The sequence below is a fragment of the Limulus polyphemus genome, unplaced genomic scaffold (genome assembly GCF_000517525.1).
Source record: "Limulus polyphemus unplaced genomic scaffold, Limulus_polyphemus-2.1.2 Scaffold136, whole genome shotgun sequence".
In the NCBI taxonomy this organism is placed as follows: Eukaryota; Metazoa; Arthropoda; class Merostomata; order Xiphosura; family Limulidae; genus Limulus; species Limulus polyphemus.
In genome coordinates this window covers 326,749-338,966 of record NW_013665746.1, presented here as the reverse complement: position 1 = coordinate 338,966, position 12,218 = coordinate 326,749, and the positions used below count along the sequence as shown (strand labels likewise).

The following is a 12,218-nucleotide window of genomic DNA, read 5'->3' as shown; positions in this document are numbered from 1 at the left end:
TTAATATAGCAGTTAGAAACGCAGATAAATTAATTACTTGCATAGATGACAATGAACGCTTTTTTGATAAATCTTATCACATAAACTATCACTGTTTTATACTGAATAAATTCAATAACTTGAAGAATGCATTTGTATAAATCGGCTAACACATCTTTAAACAGACACAAGGCATGTCGATGGGTGGTAACATCAGTCCGCAAGTAGCATATTTCTTTTTATACTTGAATATCAATACATCACCCTAATTATCAAGAAAGACTACCATAAAGCTTTAAAAATTAACAGAACATGCAGATATACCGACGACATGGCAGCACCAAACCTATCAAATTCTCTTGATATAGCTTACTATATCTACAAGAAACATCTAGTACGTTCAACAAATACAAATGAAATACACTACCTCGATTTAAATATTAACGTTATTAAACAATTTTTCCCTCAAGGTTTACAAAACAACAGAATATTTTAATTTCAAAATTGTAGATTTCTCATTTCCAGCAACAGACATTTTAAAGACAATGTGCTGTAACATTTACATATCACAACTCGCCTCAAACTAAATGACGAAGATAGAAAACCCACCATAAATTTTGTATGCGTTATACAATGTCGATGTCCTTATTTCAACCGTCAGACGAGAGTCTAAGAGTCCATAACCTATAACATTTACATATCACAACTCGTTAAATTTGTTGGAATTTTGTTTTTAGAATTTGCAGTAAGCGCAATCTATTTTCAACCAACATATATATTGCAATGATAATTTTGTCACTGTTATATTATCTTTAATAAGGATATTATGATAATTGATTTTATAAATTAGCATAATAGCTACGGGTTATGCTTAATTTTCTTCTTTCTCGACGTATATACTCCAACACAAGCTTAAGTATTTAACCTTTCATTGTTATCATTTTATTCAACTCCACCAAAGGTTATGCTGGGTAAATCGTTTACCATGTGGTCGTTGATTCAGTACAGATCACATAATTAACACTATATGATATAAATAACTCTTTTTACCCTAGCCTTACATACAAAAACACAACTCTAAGCATTTACTACACCATAAAGATTTAAACTATGTATGTTATCTCAAAATTTCCTCAAATTCTATGCTAACTTTTCTTGAATTATCTTTTCAATTTTAAGAACTCGTCATCTTTGGTTTGTTCTCTTCATAATTCTCCTTTCAAATCTGTCCGATAGGCAGACTCACTTTCGTAAGGTCACCTTAATATGCTAATGGATTAAAACAAGTAAAATTCTACAGACTGTGATATTGTTCTGTGGACGCCTAACCGAACTCTTCACATACTAAATAAGACGTAACTTTCTGTGTGGTTGTGTAAGTTATGGTAGTTCACAGTACTAAATTTAATTAATTCAATATTATTTTAGGAATTTATATTATTAGATAGATATAATAGGTATAATTTAATTTCTTATATGATAATAATTACATTAAGCAACAACTGATGACCTAAACCAGAGTGGTGATTGAGGGTTTTTTCTTCTTTTTTTGTGTTTGCATGTTACTAATAAGTAAGACTAGCTTTTCCATATTGTTATATAGATGTTTAGAAGCAATTGTGGTAGAAGGTTTGACATAATTGTATGTTCTTTCTCTGCCATCCATACCATTTTTAGTCAACGCCTATCGTGCAAAAGCAATGAACTTCTGGTAAAAAAAATATCTATATCTATATACTGCATCTCGTTTAACTGAAATATTGAGCCAAGACCTCTATGTTTCTTTTCATTAACAAGGTAGCAGTTATAATAACATGGGCCGATTGTCTTCCATTTTTGCCCTAATGAATCTTTAAATATTTTACTTTTGGTGGTATTTTTAGTACAAGTACTTTATGTTTCTCTTTTGACTTTTTCCTTGCTGCCTTTCATTTCCTGTATACAACACCAGACCGACAATGTCTATCGTCTGAAATGCTTTGATAAAACATTAAAAGACTAATTAGAGGCACTGAAAAATAATAACCAAGCACTCTACTTTCTATGTCTGTATGGACTGCGCTCAAATAAGACAAACTGTCATCTACAGCAGTCAGACATATGTATAGAACCTTCTAAGAACAAATAGGGATGTTCTCAAATTGTTTTTTACTTGCGTGCAACCAGATTCTGGGACTTACTACAACAATATCAAAGTACCGATTCATGGCATAGGAAGCGATAATTATTTGCATCTTTAAATATGAAATATATTGTCTCTCTACTATTTTGATATTGTTGACACTGCAAGTTTAGATATGTTTCATTTTAGTGCTTTTTTCTTCTCCTCCTATTCGTTCTCTTTTACTTGTCTTAGTGTATTTTTTCTTCCCTATCTTTACTTCCTCTTCTTTAACTTTTTTCAAACTCTAATACTATTTTTTTTCGCATTTTTCTATCAGTTATCTTCTCAACACTCTACATTTTGCTTCTCTAGATAAGCCTTCTTTCTATGACCGCTAACGTCGACTCTGCGGACAAATCTAATACGTGTCCTATGGATAAGGACCTAAAGATCTGGTCTCACCTAGTGGCTAGAGCACTCGACTCGCAACCTCACTGTAGCAAGATCGTCATTTATAGCTGTGGCGGTGTTATATGGTTGATCCCAATATTCGTTGGTAAAGAGTAGCTCAAGAATTGATGGTGGATACTGCCGGCTAGTTGTCTTACTTGTAGTCAGCAGTTCAAAGTTAGATACATTGGTAGGTAACCCTGTACTTACTAACGGAAAACAAAGGAATATGTATCAACTTGAGAGACTAGGATCATCCAGAGAGAGATTTGCAATAAATCGTATCCCAACCGTGGTGCCCCCCAGTGGCAGAGCGGTATGTCTGCGGACTTACAGGTGGTTTCAATACCCGCGGTGGGCAGAGCACAGATAGCCCATTGTGTAGCTTTGTGCTTAATTACAAACAAACAAACAAACCCAACTGTGGTAAGCAAAGTCCGGTATTTTGTAACAAGTAAGAATCCAATAACTCAAAGGTCAGTAGCAAAAGCCGTCTACTTGTCAAAAGTAACAGCATGCATCATTAAAAAGAACGTTCTCCGTCAGCAAAAGTGACACAAGTCACAGATACAAAGACTTTCCACGATATACTTGTCCATCCATCGTGAATCTTAAGCAGTTGGAGAAGGAAACGGGTATTCATGCTATTCGCAATAAAGACATACTGGTCCAGTCGCCAGACGCAATGCATTTGTAATTGGACTGTTCAAATGAGCACCAGGAAGCCATTGCCCTCTTACATAATAAGTTATGGAAAGCAGCAGGGAGGAGGAGAGGTGTGTTTTGAACATGACAATATGGCGATGCAGTCTTTTGTAATGAAAACTACGTTCCAGGGCTGTTGTTAAAATGCACGGTTGTCAGACAGTGCATAACCAGAAATAGCAACATGAAATGTAATTTTATCATTTTTTTGTTTTCCATTACAATAAATACTATGTCCAAACATATAAGACTGGAAAATCCAATATAAGAAATGTTACATATAATACTTTCTCATTTTATATTTTATTCTTTCTGACTCTCTCTGTGTTTTAGAACGTTAAAATCCGGGTTTGTATTCCTCATGGTGGACAGAGCGCACATAGTCCATTGTGTATGTTTGCGCTAAAATAAACTTTAATCCCTTAAACTCTCTTCGTTTTAAAAACCCGAACGTTTCTTTGGTTGTACTGCGACGATTTATCATAAATAGTCATTTTAGGAGTTATGTTAACTGAAACATTGAAAGGAAAATGATCCCAACACACATATATTATAAACAGCACCCGTTCTACTTTTGTATATAAAAGTGACTACAGTAAGTCAACGTACGCGTAGTTTTGTTTAAAAATAGTTAAACATTTAGTACAAAAACATGTCAGTAGAGCAAGTTATTCGAAATAGATACTTAAAAAAACAAAAAAAAACTACCAGATGTATTTGCGCAGGGTCCCCTAAAGTGTTTTGTTCCAAGAGTAAATAAAACCAAATTAAGAATAACAAATATTTCTATTTCTTACTTTTGAAGTTCATATGTCATGCTGTGTTGTAGCCTACAGAATGCGTGATTCATCGTGATTTACTGACGTCACGACAGTACAAATTGCAACGTTAAGCGTCCCTTATGTGACGTCATTGTAGTGTATGGATGACAGACAACATATTACTGTATAGTGGTGCGGGTGGTTAAAACAAGTGACCCTCCAGGCGACCTTCGGACCCCTTTCGGGGAAATTGAAGCAGCTAAAGCAATTTATCGCTTAAATATTTACAGATACTAAGAATATCTAACTATAAGTTCATCCACTATAAATTGCTTCAAGTAAAACATTATGGTGATAAGCTCATATAGACACTGGCCAACAAAATAAATGGTTAAATATTTTCTCATTTATTGCTGCACGAATGATTGTAAAACAGATATCATGATTTTGCAAGAAAATCGGTACTTCCTAAATTAGATAATGCCTAAGAATGTAATAATGACGTTAACAATGTATTTTATAGTATTCCTAAGTCATGGTCGAATACAAACTTTTTCATTTTGAGTTCCTTTCCTCCCAGGAATGTACTACCTAAAGTAAGTAGCATCAGTAACGTTTTATAACAGTGTTGGCGAATTTATTTGTTAAAGTTTCTAGGAATGCTCCAGCACTCGCTTCTCATAGGCCTTCTAAATAAAACATTTTTTGAAACTGAAATTAAAGTCAATTAACCACAAAATACGAGTAAGAAAATGCGGAAAAGGTTTATACATCAAAATCTACATTGATAAAAGTCAGTAGTAGCACACAATAAAATGGAGTTTGTTTTATTATAATATACGTGTATCTTGGAAAAGCTTTGTTACTGAGAACAATGTGAGATGTTTATTATTATAATGTACGTGTATCTTGGAAAAGCTTTGTTACAGAGAACAATGTGAGATGTTTATTACTATAATGTACGTGTATCTTGGAAAAGCTTTGTTACAGAGAACAATGTGAGATGTTTATTACTATAATGTACGTGTATCTTGGAAAAGCTTTGTTACAGAGAACAATTAGGTAGTTATTAATGATTAGTTATTAGTGATTGGTAGAAGGCAAGGTTTTAAATGTTAGCAGCAGAGACTATAAATTGTTATATAAACTCTCGTCACGAAAGAAAACCTTAACTCACGCACATAAAGTCTTAGAGCTTGCTGATTATTTAAGGTTTCGTTGCTTGTTTTTCATTTAATATCCTCTAAGAAACTATAAAATTGTTGTGACTCTTACTCTGAAAACATTATATGTCAGTTAAAGCTCAGATTTGTCTGTTGGTTGGTCTGTGTTATTAAAAATGCTAGCTCGTCAGACATCTGCATTATATTGTTCCAAGGGTTTTATTTTATAAATACTTCTAAGAGTATAACAAAATATACAACATAGACGTTGTGTGGTAAAATTGTAGAAATTTGGAAAAAAAAATTATTCGTTTTATATATTTGTCTAGAAATGAAGTAAAATCTTAAATTTAATGAAAACCCACTGATTAAATTTGTACTCATTTAAGTGAAAAGTCAAAGCAGTATCAGAATCCAAGGTTTTCATCACTTCAAGAATTTTGTTTTCGTGTTTCAAACAATAATAGTATATGTATTGAATCTTTAAAAAGTTGTTCTACCAAGAAAATTTGATTTTTTTAGAAGTAAGCGAATTAGAAAGGGATAGTCATAGTGCTTTATTCTGCTCACACTTGAAATGCTGTTAAACTTGTTTTCAATGAGTTCTATGCTATGCCTAAACTCTCAGCAGACACTCTCATTAGAAGCAAAGACCTACTCGATGTAACCACTCTTTGCTGAGAAAATATTTGTTAGGTTAGAACAGCATAAACCAAAATGTTTTTAATGAACTTCATAGGGCACTCTCGCTGTTGAGCTGCCACAAATACTCGAAAAGAATATGTAGAATGAAAATGTAATAATGGATATTTCTACTATATGTCCCGAACGATAAGACTAATGAATACTAGTACATTTTTCTATCGTAATTATTAATAGAACTATATTGTTACTTTGATCTATCACTACGTCTTATATGATCGTTACTGGCTGGTCACATAATACCGTCATAGTGAATAAAGTGAAGTGTTCACGAAAGTATTAAGAACATAATAAGTATAAATCATGTCAACAATAAGATATTTCTTTCAGTAAAATCAAATGAAATAATCCTTTCGTGATATTTTAAAACCCCAGATGTTATTAAATCGTGTGTATAAAATGGTATTTTTCTACATGTCACGTCATAGTGTCATGTTCGCTTGCATGTAGATTATTCAGACAGATTGAAATTTTCATGTTCCCTTGCATATAGTCTACTCAGGCTGATTGAAATTGTCTCTAACACGGACATGTTCTGTTTTTAGGCCAAGTGTAGAAAATACCTTAAAAGTTTCTTCATCACAACTCTGTCGTTCTTGACACATTTTTTTAAACACAGTGTGATTTTTTAAGCTTATTGAAACTGTATCTCTGCATGCTACTCCTTTGTGTATTGAAAAACAAGAGAACACCTATGATTGTTTGATTTGAAAGACTTAACACTAGTTTTTTACATGTCAATCCCAGTTTCCTTCTCTCACAGGTGTGCCTTTGTGGATTAGCGATAGCAGATCTGATATTCTTCATGCATTTGTATATATTGAACTTCACCACACTTAGCAGATTCTTTAGCAAACAAATGTATTTTATACAGTACCTCACCGTTCTAAGAACAATTATGTGTAAAATAGAATAATACACAAACATAATTATAGGATCTTGTTGTAATATAAATATTTAAAAGAACTAAAGTTCTATATGTATTAATTTGGCTTCGTTCAGACTGATGTTTGTGATGCTGAACAACACGATGACAAATAGCTAGTCTCTCTTTCAGAGTTCTTCACAAAAAGGAAACTGGGAAAAATGTAAATGTATATTTGTTTTGATATTTCATAGAACTTTGTGAAATCAGTCACAATGTTATATTATGGGCAAATATTTTAAAAGAACGCTTAGCTATAAAAACACACACATATATACATCATAACATATGTCATTTTTCTTAGTTGTTGATTTTATTTTTAATATTATATATATTTTATTACTATATTGCGCATTATTAACTTTTTGAAGTATTGTCTAACGACTATTTAACATGATTTATAAGGTTAATTAGAAATTTAACTGAGAAATGGTGGCATTTTTCTACGTGTGTTAAAATCCTGGAATTAATTTTTGTTTGTGCTAGATTAGACAAGTTTCTACATTCTAAAAAATATTTGATAGGCCTACACTTGGAAAACTTAGGTTTACACTTTATACCATTTTATCATCTGCTACAAATAATTATTTTGTATTAAAAATGGTTTTCCATTTTTCTCCAAGAACCACATATGTTTACACAAACTAAACAATATCGTACACGTTGTGCGAGAATCTTTTAGTACTCTGCTGACAATTACAAAGTGTTGAGAAGAGAGATCCGGTACTCTTAAAACCGTTAGCTAACTTAATAACGAGTGCAGTTCGGAGCACAAATAGTTTATTAATTGTAGACATACTATGAAACCTTTGGTCTTTTCACTGAAATCTAGTACTTTGTATCGGTATCCATTTAAGATACAATAAAGTATCCTTTTTTTATATGTTATATGTTTTTTCCTGTTTGAAATTTTATTTCATCACGGACGTCGCCGTTTTTTGTTCTTGTTTTTTTTACAACGTTACGTTTTTTAAAATATTTTCACATGCTATAATCGTAAGGTAGAGTGACCTTTAGAAGTGCCTGTTGTAAAAACATGAAGCGAGTTACTTTGATTGGCTGATTTCAAAGATAAGTACTTGACACGTTACGTTAGCTTACGGTTTGATTACTTGCCCTATGTTACAATAATCTCAAATTTAGGATCTAAGTGCTTCTAATCTTCAAGCTACGTTTGAACTTCAACACCCTTCTCGTGTTAGACGATGTCTAAGTTTTAAACTTGAATGTGCCCCTTATGTTACAGGATACCTAGCTGTAGAACAGGAATTATCCTCTTATTAAAAATAATAATAAGTAAATTAGAAGTTTACAAAATTCTCAGATGTAGCTCCTCTTGTGGTGTACATATTTTCATTTCAGAACTTGAAGTTTTTCCTAAGTTAAAACATACTCTCGTTTCACATATTACATATTCTTTCCATTCTTACAAAATACTCAAGTTAAAAAATTTAAAGATTCTAAATCAAGACATTTTAACTTAGCACTTGAACTTTCCTCCTATGTGTTCTAGACACTTAATTATAAAACTTAATCGCTTTCCTACATGTTCACCGTACCGAGGTTAATGAATTATTCTGATGTACGCAATTGAACAAAAAGTGATTTGCAGCACTAATACAATAGCATCTTTCTTAACACATTGGCGGGGCATGGCTGACTTAGAGCACTCGACTCACAATCTGAAGGTCATGAGTTCGAATTCACTTCATTATGCTCGCCCTTTTATATATGGTGGCGTTATAATGTGAAAGTTAGTCCTAGTATTCGTTGGTAAAAGAATAGTGTATGAGATGACGGTGGATGGTGTTGACTAATCGACTTCCCTCTAGTCTAACACTCTACGTTAGGGACGTGTAGCACAGATAACCCTCGAGTAGCTTTGCGCGAAATTCAAAACAAACCAAATTTAACACATCTTGTAACGTCTTGTCTTTGCCAATAATTTTAAACTTGTTTCTGAAAAATAGAAAAAATATACGATCAAAGATACTTTGAAAAAAGTGTATATGATTCCACAGATATTTTAACTACCTTCTCAGAAGAATGAATTAGTGCACTACAAAATACATGCTCTCATCTCAAGTCATTAAAACGAAACCTCAACTCTTGTAGAAAGACAACATTGCTTTAAGAGACGAGTGAAAAGGATACATCTATATGAATATTAGTGAACGCAACGTATTCTTTAATCGCAATATTCATGATTGTATCTTTCTCGGGATAAGTGACTTTTTAGTCAAGTAATCTTCGCACATGTGCGTTATTCATTATGAAAGACTACCCACTGTTGCAATGAGATGAACTTATTTAATACTCGTAGAAATGCGTAGCATTATCAGAGCTCGTATGGATAAAGGTAGTTTATATCGAAAACTGCGACATGAAGAAACTTTAACAAGTTTCAAGTATGAAGGAAATTATCACGCATCATACCATGTTACGTCATTGTCTCGACGTTTCCTATTGGAGCAAACGCTTGGACAAAGAGGAGCCTCTCTACGTTCATCGACGTTCAATATCCGAGGTTTTACCCTGAAAGCATCAGTTTAGTGTGGTTCCTCGCAGAGTGTATATCGTACGCACGAACAAGCTGAGTTATTTTAGTCTTTCTCAGTTCCTGGTTAAATTCTTGAACTGGAAGTTGAGCACGGATGTTTAGCTCCACAGGAATCACCTGGAAAACATTATAAGCAGGTGAGTCTCTGTCATTATTGAATCATTTCTAGACATATCTAATATGCGTTGTTTTTACCTGCTTTAAATGTATAGTAATGTGTGACGGAAGCTTGGAAGCCAGCATACCTGTAGCGCTCGTGCAAACGCAGTTCCACTGTTTGATACTTGTTCCATAAAAGACATGATACAAGAGTTTTGAAAAAAAATACTCAGTCATCTTAGTTTCCAAAAGGTTTTCGTAAGAGTTTTAAAACTCTGAGAACATAGCTACCAACTGAAAGACGAAAAAGAGCTCCTTATTAGTGCGTAAGTCAGAAAAATCAATATAAAATATAAAGACACTCAATAGTAGGTCCTTATCCAAAAATACTTTGCTGTATGTTTTTTATCATGTATCTTCTGCTTCAGGCAACTTTCATGTAGACGCTGTAGTTTAGCTTTGAAGTATATAATGTGAGGAAGGAAACCAGCATACCAACAATATGAACTATATTTTTATATGAAAATTTGATATATTTATATATGTAGGAGTTCGTATGGATAGAGTTATGTATATATAACAAGTGTTATGAATTGTTAACTGAACTCGAAGAAAACAGATAGCATGCATTTGTTTAGTGTTATGTTTCAATAGAGCCCGAAAAAGCACACGCGAATATTACCCTTGTTCTGAATGTGTAAACAAGCTAAAAAAAAAAGAATATTGCGTGCGTTTTATTCTGGTTTTAATTATATAAATTGAATCTGAAGGAGAGTACGTGAATATTAATTGTGTTATGATTGTTTAAATTAAACCTTTAAAAAAAAAGAGTACTAACGTAATGCATATTTCAAGTGTACGAACAATCAGAAAAACATTATTACATATTTGTATCAGTTTTTTTCAGCATGAAACACGAATTTAAAAAAAACTGTAGTCACGTGAGAATTATCTATATATTCAGGAAATCAAAACTCAAGGAAGATTTGCATATATAGAGAGCCAGGTTCTTAGTCAAACAAATATATAAATCACTCTGAATAGAAAAATACGTAACGGAGTGTTATCCAGTTTTTGAAAATGTGGTTCTACCCTGAGAAAAAAATAAACACCTATTGATAGCAACTTTTCAGTTTTTACAAATAACTAAACTGAATTTGAGTAAAACTAATTACACATGTGCATACCTAGAGCGAAACGAAAACTCAATGTCTTGTATTTATTGACGATTTGCTTACTGAGAATTGTTCAGCATAATGGCATGTTAACGTACGACAAAGATGCTCGAGATTCTTCAGGAAACATATGCTGTTTATGATTGTATATAAACTCGAATTAATATAGAGTGTGATTGAAAGACGCTTTGTGTTTATCTTTGACTATCTGTGTCTGAGAAAGAAAGTGTATAATTCGAATCCAGTATAGGATATCACTGCCCTTTATATTTTATTCTTTATATATATATATATACAAATTTCATGAAGCAAATACATGTAACTTATGTCTAATAATTACAGATTATTTAATAAAATTGTTAGACTCAACGTGAAAAATAGTCGAATTAGTTCGATAATCAACAAAACATCTTACAGGCATCATGTGCGTATCAAATGGGGATTCCTGGCCTTTACAAAATAGAGATTTGTAAATACGACAGTGTGTTTTCGTAAAAAAAAAGTTTTAGAACTTACTTGCGTTTTTATTCGTCAATATGTTTGTTGTAGATAAGCGACTAAAATTTTCCGAGTGTGAAAATTTAATGGGAGTAGTTTTAACCCCACTGTTGTTAAATATTCATAAAAAGAGCAGATCTTGGATCTATTCAAGTGGAAAAACGACAATGTCTGAAAAAAGGACGAGCTTTTCTTTAGACTGAAATCACACTAATGAATGTTTGTCTAGGTGTCGATTTTTCGTCGCTATTCTGAAGACAGATTCTATACTGAGACAACGAAATACATTTCAATTTTGCCACAAGTCTCTTCTTTGTAGGATTTAATATCTAAAATAAAAAACTTAAATTGCATGTGCCTTCTAAGAGTTTTTTTTAAAGCACTTTTAGTTTGAGTATAGTGTAAAGTGTGAAGGTCATTCCTTTTTTATTTTGAAAAAGCATCTTTAGTTTGTGTATGGTCTAAAGTGTGAAGGTCATTCCTTTTTCTTTCTTTTTTTTGAAAACGCATCTTTAGCTTGTGTATAGTCTTAAGTGTGAAGGTCATTCCTTTTTCTTTTTTTTTTGAAAAAGCATCTTTAGTTTGTGTATAATCTAAAGTGTGAAGGTCATTGCTTTTTTCTTTACTTTTTTAAAAAAGCATCTTTAGTTTGTGTATAGTCTAATGTGTGAAGGTCATTCCTTCTTTTGAAAAAGCATCTTTTGTTGGTGTATAGTCTAAAGTGTGAAGGTCATTCTTTATTTTTTTTAAAAAAGCATCTTTAATTTGTGTATAGTCTATAGTGTGAAGACCATTCCTTTATTTTGGAAAAAAACATCTTTGGTTTGTGTATAGTCTTAAGTGTGAAGGTCATTCCTTTTTCTTTCTTTTTTTTATGAAAAAGCATCTTTATTTTTTGTATGGTTTAAAGTGTGAAGGTCATTCCTTTTTTATTTTGAAAAAGCATCTTTAGTTTGTGTATGGTCTAAAGTGTGAAAATCAATCCATCTTTTGAAAAAGCATCTTTAGTTTGTGTATAGTCTAAAGTGTGAAGGTCGTTCCTTTTCTTTTCTTTTTTTTGAAAAAGAATCTTTAGCTTTTGTATGATCTAAAGTATG

The 12,218-nt window shown here is 32.4% G+C and overlaps 1 protein-coding gene across 2 annotated transcripts in view; it reads left to right on the top strand.

Moving 5' to 3' along the window:
• Positions 1-9,356: 9,356 nt before the first annotated feature.
• The window catches only part of LOC106474150, a 143,966-nt gene continuing 141,104 nt past the window's right edge, over positions 9,357-12,218 (top strand). For both annotated transcript variants that reach the window (XM_013934843.2, XM_022379413.1), the window contains exon 1: positions 9,357-9,486. The gene's annotated coding sequence lies outside the window, so the exon portion shown is untranslated. The remainder of the gene's footprint in view (positions 9,487-12,218) is intronic.